The following is an 18,470-nucleotide window of genomic DNA, read 5'->3' as shown; positions in this document are numbered from 1 at the left end:
GGTTGGTACAGCGATAACAGATCTTTAATGTATTGTGGTGCTAAACCGTTCAGTGATTTCTAAACTAACAACAGTATTTTAAAGTCTATTCTTTGAGCTACAGGGAGCCAGTGTAGGGACTTTAAAACTGGTGTTATGTGCTCTATCTTCCTGGTTTTAGTGAGAACACGAGCAGCAGCGTTCTGGATCAGCTGCAGACAGAATATGTCCATGTTTTACAAAATAGATGACAACGTTGATAATATAAAAATATTGTTTTTACTTTTGGCTCTGCAGTAAAAAGACTGTCTTGTCCTTTTTTAATCTTCAGTCACTTTGTTACAATTTGTTTTGTTTACCCAGCTAAAAAGTTTACATCTGTGGAGTTGCAGGAAATAGCAGAAGGAAGCAGCTCTCAGACAGTGAGCACCTCAGCATATTGAGATCCACTCATGCTGTCTGAGGGGCTCTCAGTGATGGGGCTTTGGCACAGAGGGTGGGGGGAAATATAGATCTCACTGTCTCATGAATGCATCCAAGAGGGTTGCAAGGCAGTCTGGAAGAAAATAAAGATTAAATGAAATCCATCGCAATCTCGAGTCAACAGGACAGGAATACCAGGTTTCTATTTTCCTCTCGTACAGAAACCGGAAAACAATCTCCCTCTGATGCTGCATTAACAGCAAGGAAACAAGTCAGCAGCTTCAGCCTCTCAAAGCAGTCTGTGCTGCATAAACAATACATTCTCTGGAGAAGGATAAACACACAAGAAAAAAAAGTGAGGATTCATCTTTTTTTGGCGTTTTGCCTTATAGGACTTAACTTGAATCATATATAGTAGGAAAAAAGGGGAATAAAAGATGTTTGTAGATCATGTACTTCAGTAGTCTAAACATCCAACCACAAGCTAACAATTATAATTTGATATCATTGTACCCTAGCACATCTTTCACTATAGACTGGGCTCATGAAGTAGTGTATGAGTAGCTGTAAGCGTCTTGTTGTCTATTCAGTGCACAGGAATTGAATAACTTTCATTGTTTTCTATGTTATTGTACCATTTGTAGAAAAAAATATATCAGTTTGAATTTCATGGCACATCTCAAAATAGTTGGTACAGTGACCTTTTTCCTACTTTTCATCCTTTTGTTAATCAACAGTCTGCAAACATCTGGAACTGAGGAGAGCAGCTGTTGGAGTTTTTGAAGGGGAATGTTGTCTTACTCTTGTCTGATGTAGAATTAAAGCTGTTCAACAGTCCTGGGTTTTCTTTGCTTCATGATACATCAAATGTTTTCAATTAGTGAGAGGTCCGGACTGCAGGCAGACCAGTTCAGCACCCAGACTCTTCTACTAAAAAGCCGTTCTGTTGTAATGATGCAGTATGATGTTTAGTATTATCTTGCTGAGATATGCAAGGCTTTCCTTGAAGAAGACATCATCTGGATATGAACATATGTTGTCCTAAAACCTGTATGTAATTTTTCTGCATTTATGATGGCCTTCCAGATGTGTAAGATGTTCACTCTGTAGGCAGTAATGCACCCCCATAACATCAGAGAGGCAGGCCTTTGAACGGTGTGCTGATAACAGGTTAGATGGTTTTCCTCCTCTTTCACAACCCGGCTAAAATAACCAAAACGAAACCTCAATAAAAAAAGTACCTGGACCGTTTGCTATGGGGAGAGCTAGAGCAGCCACTGGTGTAAGAAGCAGCCAGGATTAAATAGATTGGAAACTTTTGCCCAGGTGCTTCCAGTTAGCAGCCAACTGCAGACCACACCCACTTCACCTGAGGACAAAAAAAAAAAAAATTATCAGGGAAAGACAGGAGTTGTCACAGTAAGGAGGGTGATAAAGAATTACAAATTTTGATTTGTCTGACCACAGAACAGTTTTCCACTTTGTCTCAGTCCATTTGAAATGAACTTTAGCCCAGAGAAGATGGCAGTGTTTCTAAATGGTGTTCACATTTGGCTTTGTCTTTGCAAGACAGAACTTTTACCAGCATTTGTGAATGGTACTGCAAACTGTGTTTACAGGCAATGATTTGTGGGAGTGTTTCTGATCCCAAAGTCTTAAAAACTTTTAATGAATTATGAACGGTAAATGATGTGTTGCATTGTGAATAAAATATGGGTTTATGGGATCTGCAAATCAGTGCATTATGTTTTATTTACATTTTACACAACGTTTTGGAAGTGGGGTTGTATAAAAAGGGTTAGAATGAATTGCACTGTGTCTGTTGATCTAGAGAAAATGGTTGATTTGGTGAGAGAAGAAGGAACTGTGGTACTGTATGAATAAGTTAGATGTGGCAGAGTAGTATATGAGAGTTGTGCAGGACATGTACAAGAATAGCAAGACAGTGGTGAGATGTACGGTAGGAGTGACTAATTGGTTCAAGGTTGGGGCTGGACTATATCAAGAATCAGCTCTGAGACCCTTCGTATTTGAAGTGGTGACTGACATGTTGACAGATAAGATCACACAGGAGTCTGCATAGAAGAGAGCCTGGAGAGGTAGAGGTTTGCTTTGGAGAAAAGACAAATGAAAGTCAGTAGAAGCAAGACAAAATCCATGTGTGTGATTGAGAGGGGACAGGTGGAACAGTGAAGCTGAAAGAAGTACAAGCATTGAAGGTGGATGAGTTTAACTACCCGGAATAAACCATCCAAAGTAACAGCAGTGCTTAAGAGAGGTGAAAAAGAGAGTGCAGGCAGGGTGGAGTGAATCGACATGAGTGTCAAGGATGATTTGTGACAGACGCAAAGGTTTGTAAGATGTCAGTGAAACCTGCCATGATGTATGGTTTGGAGATGGTGGCACTAATACAAAGACAGGGGACAGAGATGAAGACGTTTTCAGGTGTTGTCATTTTCACTGGGAGTGACCAAAAAGGAACAGGATTAAAAATGAGTATATCTGAGGCGCAGCTTAGCCTAAATAGTGTGGAGCCAAAGCTAAAGAGGCTGAGATGGTTTAAACATATGCAGATATACTAATATATACCCTCCCTCAAACATGCAGTTGTCTAAATAGTTGATTAAAACCACAGAAGGTTTAAATTACTTTCACAAATACTGTCAATTGAACAAGTTTATAGTGATGAATTAATAGGGAGTGCAAATCTGATAAGCACTGAAAGGGAAGCAGATCAGAGGAGAGGAGAGAAAGTCTGCAGGAAAAGATGTTTAATGAAAAGCTGCACATACTATATTCAAGTGGTATTCAGGCCATAACGGACAGTTTAATAGAATGGAAAATATCTAAAGTGTGTGCCAGGTTTTGTGTATGTGTGCACTCTGGATATCGCTAAGATTGGGTTCTCACCTCACTGACCAGGTGGTGATGGTGGATGTTCCGCTCCAGTGAACTAAATGAATAAAAGAGTTACGTTAGCAACATTTCAATCAGCATCAGTTCATGAAAACAGCTTCATACAGAGTCACGCTCCCACTTTATTACAATTGAAAGTCATTGAGGTTCATGTGCTCTCTTACCAACAACATATGACAAAAAATTCAGACCGTAATACTTCTAATCATTTTTTACTCCGTTTTTTTTAAATGTGGGAGATTTGTAAAATAACCTGGACATTTTCACTGCCTGATTTTAGTTTTAAGAATGTAGCAGAGTTGACTGTATGAACAATTTGTTCCAGACTGAAAGTATTCAAAACTCTTGAAAAGATTTCCTTAAAAATACATTTAGAAATATATTATTGCCGCCAAAGGCGAAAGGGCAGTAATTTTTTTGCCTGTGTTTGTGTCTGTTTGTTAGTTTGTTACTGCTACTGTTTCATTTGGGGACTAAATATTCATGTTTACACACCATTCTTGGGTTAGGGGTTTGGGCTAAGGTGTGAATTGAGTTTAGATTAGGGTAAGCATTAGGCATGTTCTGGTAATATTTAGTTAAGGGTAAGGGTATGTGTTAGGCTACATAAATGAATGGACAGTCTTCATAAGGATAGGAAAACAAATGTGTGTGCGCGCATGTTTGTTTATTGTGATAGCAAAATATCTCATGAATCACTCAGTCGATTTCAATGAAACACTTAGAAAGTATTCATTAGATTCACATCTACAACTGATTAACTTTTGGAGTCAACCCAATTCAAGACGTTTGCCATAGCTAAGCTACCTCAATGAACACATTAATGGCTATAACTCAGTCAATTTTACAGATATTGAGCTATAAATTGGTGTTGTAGTAGCTGAGAGCCATTCTCAACCACCATTTTGAGTACTAATACCTCTCCAGTTGTTGCTTGAGACATCTTTACAAGGTCCCTTCTCAGCATGCGATAATCTTAATTTTAAACTCTTGTGAAGGGTGATGTGCATTTCTTCAATATGCTATAAAAACACAAGGCAGATATGCAAAAATGTGACCGGTTTCAGACAGCACAATCTAAAGGTATAAAAGGAGTTGGAGGTTCTCACATCTCTGACAGTATTGCTTCACAATAGAAAAAAAACATTGCTGTCTTTGTTTTCTTCCCCTGTATAATGTGGGATGGGTGAAAACACATTCTATTGAACTGCGTCTACTTGATATGTTTAAGTAGGTGGACACAGTCAAACAGAACTGAGTGAGACTGTCACAAAACGTATAATTATCATTCTTAATTAGCAAAATGTTTTTTTTTCTTGGAAGGTGAAAAAACTTCAGCAGAGTAATTACAGTTACTGTCAGTCAGAAAACTTGAGTTTGTCTCCTTTTCTGTTTGTGATCGATACTTTGTTGGGTTTAGATATATAAAACTGGACATATTGTTGCCCCCTTATCATCCACTTCCTGTTTTGTTGTGCAGAGCCACTGCACTTAACATTGTTTTATGGCGTTAAGGAAGATAAGAGGAGAAGAAGGGGGATTAAAAAGTTCATAATAGCATCAAATAGCTGATGAATGCAAATAATATTGACTTGCTTAAAAATTCAAAAGCTGACCTTGCTTTACTGCAGGAAAGCACCTTTAAGCTGAAGGCTTTAGAGGGACAAGCTCACAACCATAAAACCAAAGGCAATGTTGTACAAATTCTACTAAGTCTCCTTCCTTAGGTCAACTCTAATAAAAGCTAAGCATTTATTATCCCATTTTTACCTATTTTTATGTTTTTGATAGCGTTTTTCTATCTGTCTGTCTGGATGTTAAACTCCACAGTTGGACACATCATGGGTCAAGGGTGTTTACTGTTGATTTCAAAGTCATGGGGTCAAAAGTCAACATCACTGATGACCTTAGTGTAAAATAGGAACGTCAAACTGCACAGATGGACATTTCATGGGTCAAACATGATGCCTGTTAAATTCAAGATTCATGGTGTCAAAGGTCAAGTTCACAGGTAACCCCTTTGTTAAAAATGTGTCTCTGCTCCTACATGTGACTCTTTTGTTACCTCCGCTAAGGATGTTATGTTTTAGTTTGGGTCTGTTGGTTTGTCTGTCTGTTAAGAAGATCACATATAAATTAATGAAAATATTTGGATGAAATTTTCAGGAAATGTTGGGGTTGTCACAAAAAAATGGATTAAATTTTGGGGGTGATCCAGATTATTATCCAGATCACACTACTTTTTAATCCTGCTGTGGTCTTGGTGGAGGTTTGCACCCTCTGAGAGCTTCTAGTTAGCTTTATATTTATTTATTTTTCACCCACCACCATGAAAAACATGTAAGTACCTGTCTTTGAGAGTGTGCACTTTAATGTGTTCATCTATCTGTCTGTCTGTTAGCAATACCAGTCCATCATGACCATTGTTACATTGGAGGAAGGGGGGGGGGGGCTTGGAAGCCTGAGAACACCATCCCAACTGTGAAGTATGAGTGATGTTGTGGGGGTGTTTTGCTGCAGGAGGGACTGGTGCACTTCACAAAATAGATGGCTATGTATATTAGGTTTCAAGCAATTAGAGTTATTTATGTTTGTTGAGGAGTGGCAGTATTTGTCATCACCAAAAAATTTCATATTTGGGGGGGGGGGGTTAAGAATTTACTGCAGCTACTATCTGACCAAGACTAGTGAGGCAGTTTATAAGTTGGTAAATTCGTGTTGATTCTGAATAGATGTGAAGCCATTTGATATAGACTCCAAGTCTTAAACACAATCCATAGTTTTTTTTTTCCTTGGTCTTCATCAAAGTCTATCTTCTTTAAATAAAGGAGTTATTTGAGGTCTTAGAATAAGAAAACTTTCTTATACTTTATCAAAGCAGAGGAGACCAACAAATATCTTCTGAAGGACTCTAAAATTATTGGCTCAAGTATGCCATACAGAGACACATAACAGGTGCTTTTTTCGGCCTAGATCATCTATTATTCCACTCTTTCTCTTTAAAGTTGACAAGGCTTCTACAATTGGCATAAACATGGCATCTGCAATCTCATAGCACTATTTTGAAGTTTCTTCTTTGGCTCAGCTTCAAGATATATTTTATTACAAAACAAACAAACAAAAAAAAATCACTCAAGTCAAACATGACAAATGAATCTGTATCCCCAACTAAAAAAAAAACAACACCATTCCTCATTAGATTTTCTTCTTGACTGGGTCATTCCACAATTTTACATGCATAACTGAAAGATACCAGGTAGCAAGTATTTATTTGTACGGATGCATGTTTATTTGAGCCACTGAACGTTACAATTTGTTGTATTTCTCTACAAAGATTGTTCCTTCTCCTGGTACTTTATATTACAGTATTTCTGCATTTGGAACATCTTTTGATTTCAGACTTTAAGTGTAAAGTTATGCCAGTGACTGTATAGGTGAGGAAACTTAAATGTGTCAGTTGTCAACAATTTGAAATACTTGCTATGTAATATGTCAGCAATATGTGGATTTTATATAAACCCCATTGTTGTAATTTTAAATGAATATTTTATTTATATTTTTACTTTATTTTATTTATGGGTCAACTGATCGTAGTGTTTTTCACAGTAATGAGGGTGTTGCTCCAGGTTGCTAAGCAAAGCTCTTGGTTTGCTGATCTGTCTACTTTCCAACCCTCACCTATGGTCATGAGGTATTTATCATAACCAAAAGAACAATATCCCAGACACAAAAGGCTGAAATGTGCTTCTTTCATAAGGTGGCCAGGCTTAGAGATGAAGTAATGAGCTCCATCATCTGGGGAGAGATTGGAGTGTAGCTGCTGCTCCTTTAGATCGAAAGGAGTCAGCTGAGGTGGTTTGGGTATCTGATTAGGATGCCTCCAGTCCCTCCTTTTGGAGGATTTCTTGGCATGTCCTACTTGGACAAGACCTTGGGACAGATCCAGAACTAGCTGAAGGAATTATATATCCTTTCTGGCCTGGAAATGCCTTGGGATCCCCAAAAAGGAGCTGGAGAGTGTCACTGGATGGAGGGATATCTGGGTTTCCCTTCAAGCACATGTTACCTTCATGACCCAATCAGATAAGTTTAAAATAAATTTGGTGAAGATGAATTCATTCAGGAAATGCTTGTCTCATTTTTCAACAAAGATGTTGCGCAATCTGTTTTGTGTTCAAATGGTGTGATTGGGACAACTGTCATTTTTATGTTTATTTAAGAATTAGCTTTGGTGTTCATATTGAAGTGGATTTAATCCAAAAGTTAATCAGATGTAAGTGTACATCAGTGATTACTTTCTGCCCACAGCATGCAGCATTACTGGATTCAAATGATAATGGCAGCAATTAAAACTGGGGTGACACTTTAGTCATCATATGCTGACATTTTGACCTGTGAAATGTATTCATGGTGCTCTCTTATTGCTACATTTTCTGCTATTTCCTTTATACTGTTATACTGTTGAACATTTCCAGTTGTGGGCAGAATATGATATGCATCCCCAACACATACTTTAAGCGGTAACTGACTGAGTGAGTTCTGTTTTTTAAATTTTGCCATTAACTATTGGAGTCAACACTCCCTGTTTGTTAGTAAAATATCTCAGTACCACTGGACAAATCTTAACAAAACTCTCAGAAAATCATCACTGGATATATATCTACAACTCATTAACTCATTAAGTTTTTTTTAATAGACTGTCAGTTAAATTTATAAAACCTGATATACTAATAATACATCCATCCATCCACCCATTTTCTGTACCTGCTTCTCCTTTCCGAGTCTTGAAGATTGTGCCTATCTCCAGCCATCACTGTGTGAGAGGCAGGGGACACCATGGACAGGTCGTAAGTCCATCACAGGGCCACAGAGACAAATAAGAGTATTAAGCATTTGTTGAATGAATACATCCTGCATCATTTACCGCCTTGCATTCCAAAGTTTTAAACAAAGATGTTGCTTTATCTGTTAGTGCTCAAAGAGTGTGATGGGAAAACTCTCTGCTTCTACCACACCCAATTTGAGTTTAGTATCTATAAAACTGACTGAGGTATATAAATTTTTATGTTTCCTTGGGTTGATCAGCTGAGGCGTCCATCTTGAATCTGGCTGACTCCAAAAGATATTCAGTTCTAGATGTTTATCCAGTGATTACTTTCTGCCCACAGCATACAGCATATCTGGATTCAAAAGGTAATGGCAGCAATTTAAAGTGGGGTGACGCTCATACATGTTGACATTCTGACCTGTGTAATGGATTAATAGTGCTCTATTATTGCTTCATTTCCTGGAAGCTATTTTCTCAGAACCATTTAACATTTCCAGATGCTCCTGCTACCATTTTGTCAGTCAAGCATTATGGTAAACATTATGTCAGAAAATTAGCAAAAAAAAGGGAAGCTATAAACTGTTGAGACTGTTTTGTTTGAACACCATGCTACCTTTAGGAAAATGTATTGTTGCTGTGACTCTATTCCTTTAAGTTGGCTTTAAGCTGCTTTCTAGCTTCACAAACATGCAGTTTAAAGGCAGTGTCTCTAATTTTGTCATGCTGATAAAAGTGACATTTTTTTTGTAGAAGAAAAACACTTTGTGCATGGTCATTATGACCCATAGTTAATTTGTGAGAGCATCTTGTAATTCGTAAACGCAATGATGAGTTTAAAACAATGCAAACTTGATATGTAGTTTTGCATCTGTAATTTTGAATAAGTTATAGCCATTTTTTATTGGCAAAGGTAAATTAGCTCTGGCAGCCATACTGAATTGGGTGGGCTCCAAATGTCAATCAGTTATAGATGTAGATCCTACTTTCTGAAAGGTTTAATAAAAATTGTCAGGAAATAATTTAACAAATAATGTCAAAGTTTTAAGCAAAGATTTTGCACCAAATGGACAGAACTCTGAATGATTCACAGCTATTACCACACCTAACTCAATATATGTGAAAATCGACTGAGTTATAGCCATTTTTCTCTTTGCTAGGGTTAATTAACTGTAGTGGCTATTTTGAATAAGGTTGACTTAGGTTTTGTTCATAAATTTGCAATCTCCTGGAAACTGATTTCCGATGTTGGCTGGGGAAAAGTTACATGTTTACATGGTAATCCTGTGCCTGTTAAATCCCCTATAGTTTTCATGTCAGGTCACTAGCTGGTGCTGTGGTTTTTTATTTAAATGACATATGAGCACATGGTGAGAAGCTACAGTCTCTCAGGTGTGAAAGCAGAAATGTTGAACATACTTAGATTTCTTTGGACCAACAGTGAGGTTGGGTTGATGCTACATCTGGAAAAGGGTGAGCAGCACAAACAGCACTCTGCTTTTTACCATTGTTACAATTATTTATATATTTGTGCAAGTGCAGAAAAAACGTTGATTGCAGCCATTTGTAGTGCAAATGTGCAATTTTACACAGATGCCGGAGATTTTCCAAAAACTGCTGTTGTCATGTACACAAATGGCCAAATCACAATAGAAATGTTCAAGTTTCACTTAAAAACAGTGTCTTTAAAAAGCAACATTAGTTCTTACTGCAGAAATAATTTATTTGACTCGCAGGGCTACTTAAGTAGTTAGCATTAGTGTTTTTCCATTATCTGAATTAGTCAAATAAAAACACTCCTAACGTCTAACGCAAGAAGCCTCCCCTCGCCTAGACATGGAGAAGGACTGACAGGTTGATGCTCCTGCTTGGCTCTGATTGGATTGGTTTTATTAAAACTCTCAGAAAGTAATTATTGGATGTACATCTACAACTAATTAACTTTTAGGTCAACCTAATTCAAGCCTGCCGCCACAGCTAAGTAACCTTTGTCAACACAAATGGCTAAAACCCAGTCAGTCTTACAGATAATGAGCTAAAATTTGTGGGCATTACCTTTAGCATCATTCCCAAAAAATACACCAAACACTATACACTGTGTAACATCTCTGTTCAAAACTTTGACAATAACTGCCGGACAAGTTTTAATTAAACTTTCAGAAAGTAATCATTGGATAGACATTTGGAACTCATTAACCTTTGGAGTCAACTTGATTTAAGATGGCTGCCACAGCTAATCAACTTTAGCAAACATAAAAATGGCTATAACTGAGTAAAACTTCAACATATTATGCTAAAGTTTGGCATGTTAGTAGCTGAGAGTTATTCAAACACATAATTTAAGTGCTTACAGGTTGTACAAGACTCTTATTTCAAACTTTGCCATTACCCGTTGGTGTCAACCCTGTGTGTCTGCTAGCAAATTATCTCAGGAACCACTGGACAGATTCTGTTAAAACTTTCAGAAAGTAATCACTGGATGTACATCTACAAGTGATTGACCTTTTGAGTCAATCCTATGTTAGATAGCTACAACAGGTAATCAAACTTAGCACTACAAAAATGATAATTCAATGAATTTAGCAAATATTGAGCTCAAATTTGATGTGGTGTGAATTATCCTCACATATATTCTGAGCAATAACAGACGACTCAAGAGCTTTGTTTTTATTCTCAGCATAAACTAGTCTTGTGGTAAGGGGTTAGTGTTTGGTCTTGCCCTTACTCATTTTCAAACTGATTCTCTGACATTGGCTGGTGCTTTTGTTTTCACAACTGCATTAAAACCTTTTTCCTACTGGAAGCTTTCTCACCATCGAAGTCAGGCAGTAGGAACATCTCACCTCTTGAAGTTTTTATGACAAATAAATATGCAAATTTGCGTATTCCCAGTCACACTTAATCTCTTCCCTAAAAAGCAACTTTTGATTCTGTCACACCTGTGGGCAGCGCTGATTTTTCTGTAAAAAAACTTTACCCTTAAAAGATCTGTTGCATCAAAATTTACTCTGCATGATGTTTGAAGATAAATTATATTTTCTGTTTAAAATACCTAAAGAAACATAAAATCAATCAAACTAAAGTTACCCTTCCAGGCAAATCATTTTATCTTGCTTCTTGGAGCTTGAATTGTGTGTGTATTTGCTGTAAGATAATCTATTTGATTCACCTGTCTTACTGAGTACACACAGGAGCTGATTCTTTGCTATTTTTACTTGCATGTTTGTCCAAAAATAGCATGTTCTGCAAATGACAGAGAGTGCGACTGAATGTTTGCATTTAGAGGATTCCCAACTGGAGTAATAATGGCTCTGCTCTGTCTTCTGTCCGATAGATCAAAACGAGCTGAAGGAGAGGAAGGAAGGTAAAGAAGAAAGGAGGAGACTATTTTTTTCGAAGACACAAATGAAAGCGGATCCTGAGCTCCTCATCTTATGCGAGGGGTGACGATGAAGACACAAGTTGCATCTTGTATTTGCTCTTCAGAGTGCGTGGGCACGGCAGCTTTGAGTACACACCAGCAGGAACTGAATGACAAGAAGCTGCTGCTGCTTCAGACTGTAAAAAAATAAAAATGATAATAAAAAAATCCACATCTGCATTAGCCACCTATAGAAGTTCTTATAGCATGGGGACAAAGATCAGCATTTTGCATTATAAACAGAAGCATTTCAATGTTTTTTTTTTTCTTTTACTCACTTTTTGTTGCAGATCTGCCTGCATGCAACTTTTCAAAACTGTTTCTTTAAATATGAGCTGGTTAATGCTGTTGTAGTTCCCAAAATATATTCATGTTTTTACATGGAGATATCAGTTCATTTTATTGTTAATATTTTTCAGAAAAATAAAACAGTTGTGATAGGTGTTCTGGAGTGATTTAGCTGCAGCGATTGACAACTCGTGGACATTATGAAAACTCTTACTTTCAAAAAAGGTTAAGACCAAAGTTATTTTTGAAAAGAAAATCTGTGAAAGTATACATTTTTCGCTCATGTTGAAAAAAAAAACAACTGCTAGCCTGGCCCTGACTTAAGTGAATAAAATTGACCATATTGTTGCAAAAATTATGTCTGTTTGCACTTTTATTCATTTTTCATTTGACTGCTTGAAAATTATTATTCTTTTTAGTTTAGTTTTGTCCAAAAGCTATTTACAGTAAGAGTCATCTTTGGGCAATATACAGAAAAATACATACAATTCAGTTTAGTCCAAAACAAATCCAGATCTATGTTTAACTACAAACAATCAATTTGATCTCACTATAGAACAATACAAACAATTTCAGTACATCAAAAAAAAAAATAGTGAAGAGTTGTCTATCTAAAGATAGTATCTCTCTGAACTGCTGGAGACAAGTTTGGGACTCAAATACGCAAGTAAAAAAGCAAAATTTAAATTGCAGAGCCTTTCCCACACAGAGCTTTTTTTGTCATTTCTTAAAAATACTCTTGTGAATACAGTAAAAACTCAGCTTTAAACAGTGTTATAACCACATCTGAAAAGGGGAATAAATAAATAAATACCTTTGTTCCCTTTGAGAGAAGCTTATCAAAAGTGTATGAATTACTAAGATTTCCATAAGTACTGTAAGTGGTAAATCTGTAATAGATTCTTTCCCTTTTCCAAATTGGAAAACCCAATGCTGACACTGTTTAATAGAGCTTTTATTGAGTCAGTTTTAGCTTTTGCATTAGTATCAAACCCAGAGCAGATCCACAGATGTCCTTAGGCAGGAGAGAGAAGCAGAGCATCTTGTTTTCATAAAATCCGGGGAGAAATTGAAGATAGCTAGCCAAGGCCAGCATTAGGGAAGCCAGAATTTACAAAACAATAATTGTTTTGGGTCAGGCAGACTTGTTTTCATCTATCTTGAAAGTCTTGCTGATACTTCTCAATGGCGAAACCAAACAGCCAAATAACAGGTCCATTCTGCCTGATTCGAGCGAGCAACTTCCTCCAAGATGTAACCCATATTATGAGTTCAAGAACCGCAATTCAGTCTGCGGTCCTGTAAAAGGATTGCATTCAACTTGCGATTCAGCTCCCGTAACAACACAGGTTGAGTGTTGACCGCGGAACCCATCAAACGAATTTGACAATAAGTCAGGTAACTGCCTAATCCAAACAGCAGAAATCCCGTTATCACAAACACAAATATGTAAAGATCTTCTTCCAAAGACAAAAATTGATTGAAAAACAATATTCCATTTCCTCTAGGAATCCATTGTGTATCTACCAAAAAAATGTCCTATCAGGATAAGTCAGCTCTCCCAAAATCTGTCTTACCGTCGAGAAAATTTGATCAATTGCATTGAGAGACCAGCCGATCATATCCATAATTTATAAATTTTGGAGAATATGCAAAGAGAGGCTCCGAAAAGAAAGCAGGGCAGAGGGGCAGAGAGGTGGTGGTGTGTGTGTGTGTGTGTGTGTGTGTGTGTGGGGGGGGGTCAGGAGACAGAGAAAGAAACACGCCCGCCTTCCACCAGGAGCAGAGAGAAGCAGAGAGGAAACAGGGAATCCTCACAAACGTTTCAAGACATTTTGGAAACTCACTGGCCTTTTCATGGCTTGCATTTTATCGGCAAAACTTGCAGCCCAGTGAGATATTGGCTAAACCTTAATTTAGGGTTGAGAAAGAAAACATAATTTCCCCAATCAGCGTAGATAGTTGCCAGCATATTTCCTCTTTGTATAGATATTTAAATTGTGTAGCACATATTTTATTATGCAATGTTATTCATTTCTACAACTCCTGTAAACACTCCAAAGGAACCTTTTGCATAAATTCTCTTAGATTTATTTGGCACCTTCTGTTGCCACCGTTTTCATCCCAGGGCAGTTAGATCATTACAGCACCAATGTAGATAATAGACAGGATGTGCTGGTGTGTCTGTAGCTAAAAGCCTAGCTGCTATTTTTCTATTGATTTAACTCCCAGTGCAACAAAAGACAACCTGTAATCAGTGTCTGGCTGAAGTATATTTAATTAATCTATCCTCCGAAGAAATCTCATTCTTGGATTTTAGGATGTTTTGTATGCAGGAGATTCAAGGAGAAATAAATTAGCATAAAAATCACAAAGAAATGAAAAGGTGTTCAATAAGAGTTTGTAGATTGGAGCTGCAGTGTTTGCACACATGTAATTGTTTAGACACGTGAAAAGTCAACTCTGGCTATGATAATGTGCAGTGGAATAAAGCCAGATTTTACACCCTGAGACTGAGTCTGCCTGCTCATAAATAAACCTATTTACTAACCACAGATGGATCTGTTCAAAATCCAAGAAGCATGAGAGAGTTTGTTTGCTTTTTCTGTTGTTTGAACGTTAGGTTTTATGGAATACAAAAAGAGAAGTGATAAAGCTAACACTGTCAAATGGTACAAGTTTCAGTCCTGCATTTTATTAACTTAGTGAAAGTCAGGAAATAAGTTTAAGTTTTTAGCTGCACTGCCAAATACAGCAAATATGATGTTTCTTTAAAATTCAAATTCAAATTCTGCATGTGTAGCACATTTTCTTTTCTCATTAACAAGTAAATTTGAGTTGAAATCATAAACCAATTGTCTGTTCCCATTGCAAACTGGACAGTGAAGCTTAACGTACTGTGGCAAAAAGTCTGGAAAACTCACCACCATACGCACATATTTTTAGCATTTGTAGTGACTCAGCTTCAGTTGGAATTATATCAATGCCTCCTCTAAATAATTTATAAAGGATAAATGAATAATAAATGGCTTTACGATTCAGCAGTGAAAACAGTTAGACTGTCCTCTGTGGGAGGGGACTTTCCATAAATCAGAAACAAACAAAACATCATTATTCCAGCTGTATTATCCTTGTTTGTTCTAGGAAACTTCCAACTCTGGCTTTCATCTGAAATCCAAGCAAAGTGTTTCAGGACTGAATTTGTCTTAAACAAACAAACAAATGGAAATGAGGAAATCCATCATTTATGGACCTAAGACTATTTGGATCTCTGGTGTTTCTAAGATGTTCCAGTTGTCAATCTTTGCTTATAAAGTCAGATTTACAACAGTAGAGGAAAAAAACTTGTATCCTGATTCATATGTGGTTTAATGATCCACTTAGGAAATTAAAATGGTTAAAATGACCATAAAAATTTTAATTCACTCTGTAGAATACATAATTTCTAAATTATTATACAAAGACATTACTAAAATCGCATCAAAAAACAACTTATCCATTATGTTAGTGTACATTCTCAGCACCCGTGGCAATCATATCAAGTTTTTTGTTTTGTTTTGTTTTGTTTTTGTTTTTAAAAAACAACTGGAATCCAATGTTGTGTTTGTTTGTTTTTTTATTTTTTTTATTTTGTCATCCGTGTTCTCAATACAAACTAAAAGAAGTACCAGACTTAAAAACTGCAGTGATGTTTTCAGTATACAGCATGTCAAATGAGACGGGTCAACTTTAAAGGTGGAGGTGCTATCAGGTTTCAACTTTTCAGCAGTTTAAATGCTGTTTTTCCATTTATCCCTAGTCTGTTTTACACTCATTTGTATCTTAATGCATGTTAAAAAAAACACATCTTTTAAAGTATGTGAGCTCAGCTTGATAGCAGAAAAAAAAAAGGATGAACCTCACTTTATTTTAAACACTGTTGCTTGTCACAAAGCAAAGAGGTAATGTTTTTGTCCGTGTCTGTGGGTTTGTGTGCTCATTTTACATTTTAGCAAAACATCTTGTAAAACCACTGGACAGATTTTAATAAAACTCTCAGAACAGGTACCACTTTACAATATGGGTACCTTTATACAGAATTTATTAATGCTTTCTAAAAAAGTTATTAATGAGTTTGTAAACACTTTATAAAGTATAATAAGCATTTAGAAACAGTTCTGAACATTGTGAATACATTTAAACAGGTTCACCATTTGATGTACTTTGTATTAATTCAGGTAAGTGTAATTTACTCTAGTTTAACTTACTTTACCAAAGTGTTCACATGCATGTAAATTACTGGCAAATGTTTGATATTCAAAATCTAAAATTATGAAGGACACTGACAAGCAGGGAGAATGGAGAGTACAGAATAATGAAAAAAATAAAGAACCAATATTGTTCTTTTTCTCTATTGCACAATTTTTATCAGATAAGTGTTTAAAATGTAATAACTGCATTTTTAACCATTTTTTAGTGTTTTATAAGGGTACCCCTATTGTAAAGTGTAACCCTCCATAAGTAATCATTGGATGTACATCTACAACTGATTAACTTTTGGAATCAGCTTCCTAGGAGCTGGCATCCACATATGTGGACATCATGTTTTGTTTAGCATTCCTTGATTCACATTAGGTCCCAATCAGCCCAAATAGCACAAAGAAAATAAACATGTATGCCGTGCAAGAGTTCAGGTCTTGGGAGGTTAATTAAAGAATGCCTCAGCCTTAGCAAAACATACAAATGGCTAAAATTCAGTGACTTTTACAGACACTGAGATAAAGTTTAATGTGGTAGTAGTCTGCAACACACACAGACTTCGAGCTTAAAAAAATCTTGTAAGAACTCACAATATTGCATGAGATTGCTCATTCAACCATTTAAAAGGTTTAATCAAATTGGCTATAATTTCATTCCTTTTGATCATAAAAGATCTTAGTTTAAAACTGTCATAAATGCAAGGCCTTTAACTTAGTCTAAAAGAAAGCTTCTCAGATAAAAAACTAAACATCTTCAAACTAGAGGCCATAGAGTCATTAAAATAAATAAATAGTTTGATATGAATTGTGATCTGGATCACCACTAAAATAGAACCACTTGTTTCTTGAGACAACCCCAAATCCGTTCATTAGGTTTTAAGTAATCTTGTGATCAGACAAACAAACTAAAGGACACTGCCAAAAACACTACCACCTTGGTGGAGAAAAAAAATCCAGTTGGTTTAAATTAAAAAAGAAAAAAAAACCATTCAGATTTGTTTGTCATTATATATTGCATTCTGAAAAATAAAATGGATATAAACAATAGATTTACCAAAAGGTTTTACTGGTTGGTTTTTGACTTCCAAACTGAAACAGTAAAATTTAATACTACTGACAAATGCCTGTCTAATATTTTTTATCAGTGTGTTCCATCTCTTCACTACAGATGTTAAACAAAATATATGATTTGTGCTTATAGAAGCTTTGTTAAATGAAAATGAGTTCCATCTCTTTCAGTGTGTTCTCAGACAGAACTTGAGACCAATTTTCTGCCACACAAGGTGCATTCGCTGTATTTACTCATTCATAAACCGTATGCATGAATGGCACCTGAAGAAGAGCTGTACAGGAAGTACTGTCTTTATATACCTACCCAATTTCAGCTCATCTGCTTTACTTTTAAATCATTTTTAGAGCCGTTTTAGTGCATGTTAAATTGAATATTTTGGAGTTTTAGCTTGTATGTGATTACACTTGGGTTAAAAGATCAGCCATTGACTAATTGTGCCAATCACCACCTGCCTAACTAGACATGATAAAATAATTGGTCAATTGGTCACTTCACTCATTGCAACCTGACGTTCTTTAATCCTTTGCTAAAAATGTTGCGTTTCATTGTAGTTTCTCTATAGGCGAGACAGCACCTGAAGCAGAAAATTACTGTTCTGAACTGATGCCGTGATTGTGCTATCTCCTGTCTGCAGAAGACAGACTGATGGAAATTATATGCACCCTCATTAATGGAACTGACTCACCTCTGTCTCTGTGTCCTTTGCTGAATAAATGGAGTTCTGAAATGAATTGTTCAACCTTTCAATTTTACTGTGGCAGAATCTGCTCAACATTGTCAGTGATGCTGCAGGGAACTACAAACAGTGACAATTTGCCTTAAGGAGGACAAACGTGATATTTAAAAGGAAAAGAGGTAACAATAAAAAATACTAACCCTATTTAGATGTGTTATTTTTTGTAAGCACTTTGATTTGAAAAAAGAAGCAGCTTGTAAACCACTTGAGATAAAAAAAAATGAAAGTATGTTTTGTCAAATAGTTATCAATAATTATTACTTTATTAGTTATGACATAGTCATAGAGCATAGAGTATAGAGAAAGAACCAAAAGTCTTTGTCTAGGCTAGGTAATGTGCTAGCCAAACAATTACCTGTTTTTTATTGTTTTTCAAACTTTTAAAACAACTGTTCTTAAAAATAAAAAGCGTAAAAGACTGCTACATTAACTAAAAAAATTCCCTTCTCACCCTCCGCGGGTGGTCTTTGTTTCATCCTCTGAGCTCGGGTCCTCTACCAGAGGCCTGGGAGCTTGAGGGTTCTGCGCAGTATCTTGGCTGTGCCTAGAACTGCACATTTCTGGACTGAGAT

At 36.4% G+C, this 18,470-nt stretch overlaps 1 protein-coding gene across 3 annotated transcripts in view; it reads left to right on the top strand.

Annotated features, from left to right (window-relative positions):
- The window catches only part of LOC108235824 (urotensin-2 receptor), an 85,501-nt gene that overhangs the window by 49,602 nt on the left and 17,429 nt on the right, over positions 1-18,470 (top strand). Inside the window, exon 4 of one of the 3 annotated variants that reach the window (XM_017416068.3) lies at positions 11,478-12,207. The exons of the other annotated variants lie outside the window; for them this stretch is intronic. The gene's annotated coding sequence lies outside the window, so the exon portion shown is untranslated. Of the gene's footprint in view, positions 1-11,477; positions 12,208-18,470 lie in introns of those variants that run through there. 3 annotated transcript variants of the gene reach the window in all.

The sequence above is a fragment of the Kryptolebias marmoratus genome, linkage group LG17 (assembly GCF_001649575.2).
Source record: "Kryptolebias marmoratus isolate JLee-2015 linkage group LG17, ASM164957v2, whole genome shotgun sequence".
In the NCBI taxonomy this organism is placed as follows: domain Eukaryota; kingdom Metazoa; phylum Chordata; class Actinopteri; order Cyprinodontiformes; family Rivulidae; genus Kryptolebias; species Kryptolebias marmoratus.
The sequence above is the reverse complement of the archived record's forward strand: the minus strand, read 5'-3'. Positions and strand labels throughout refer to the sequence as shown.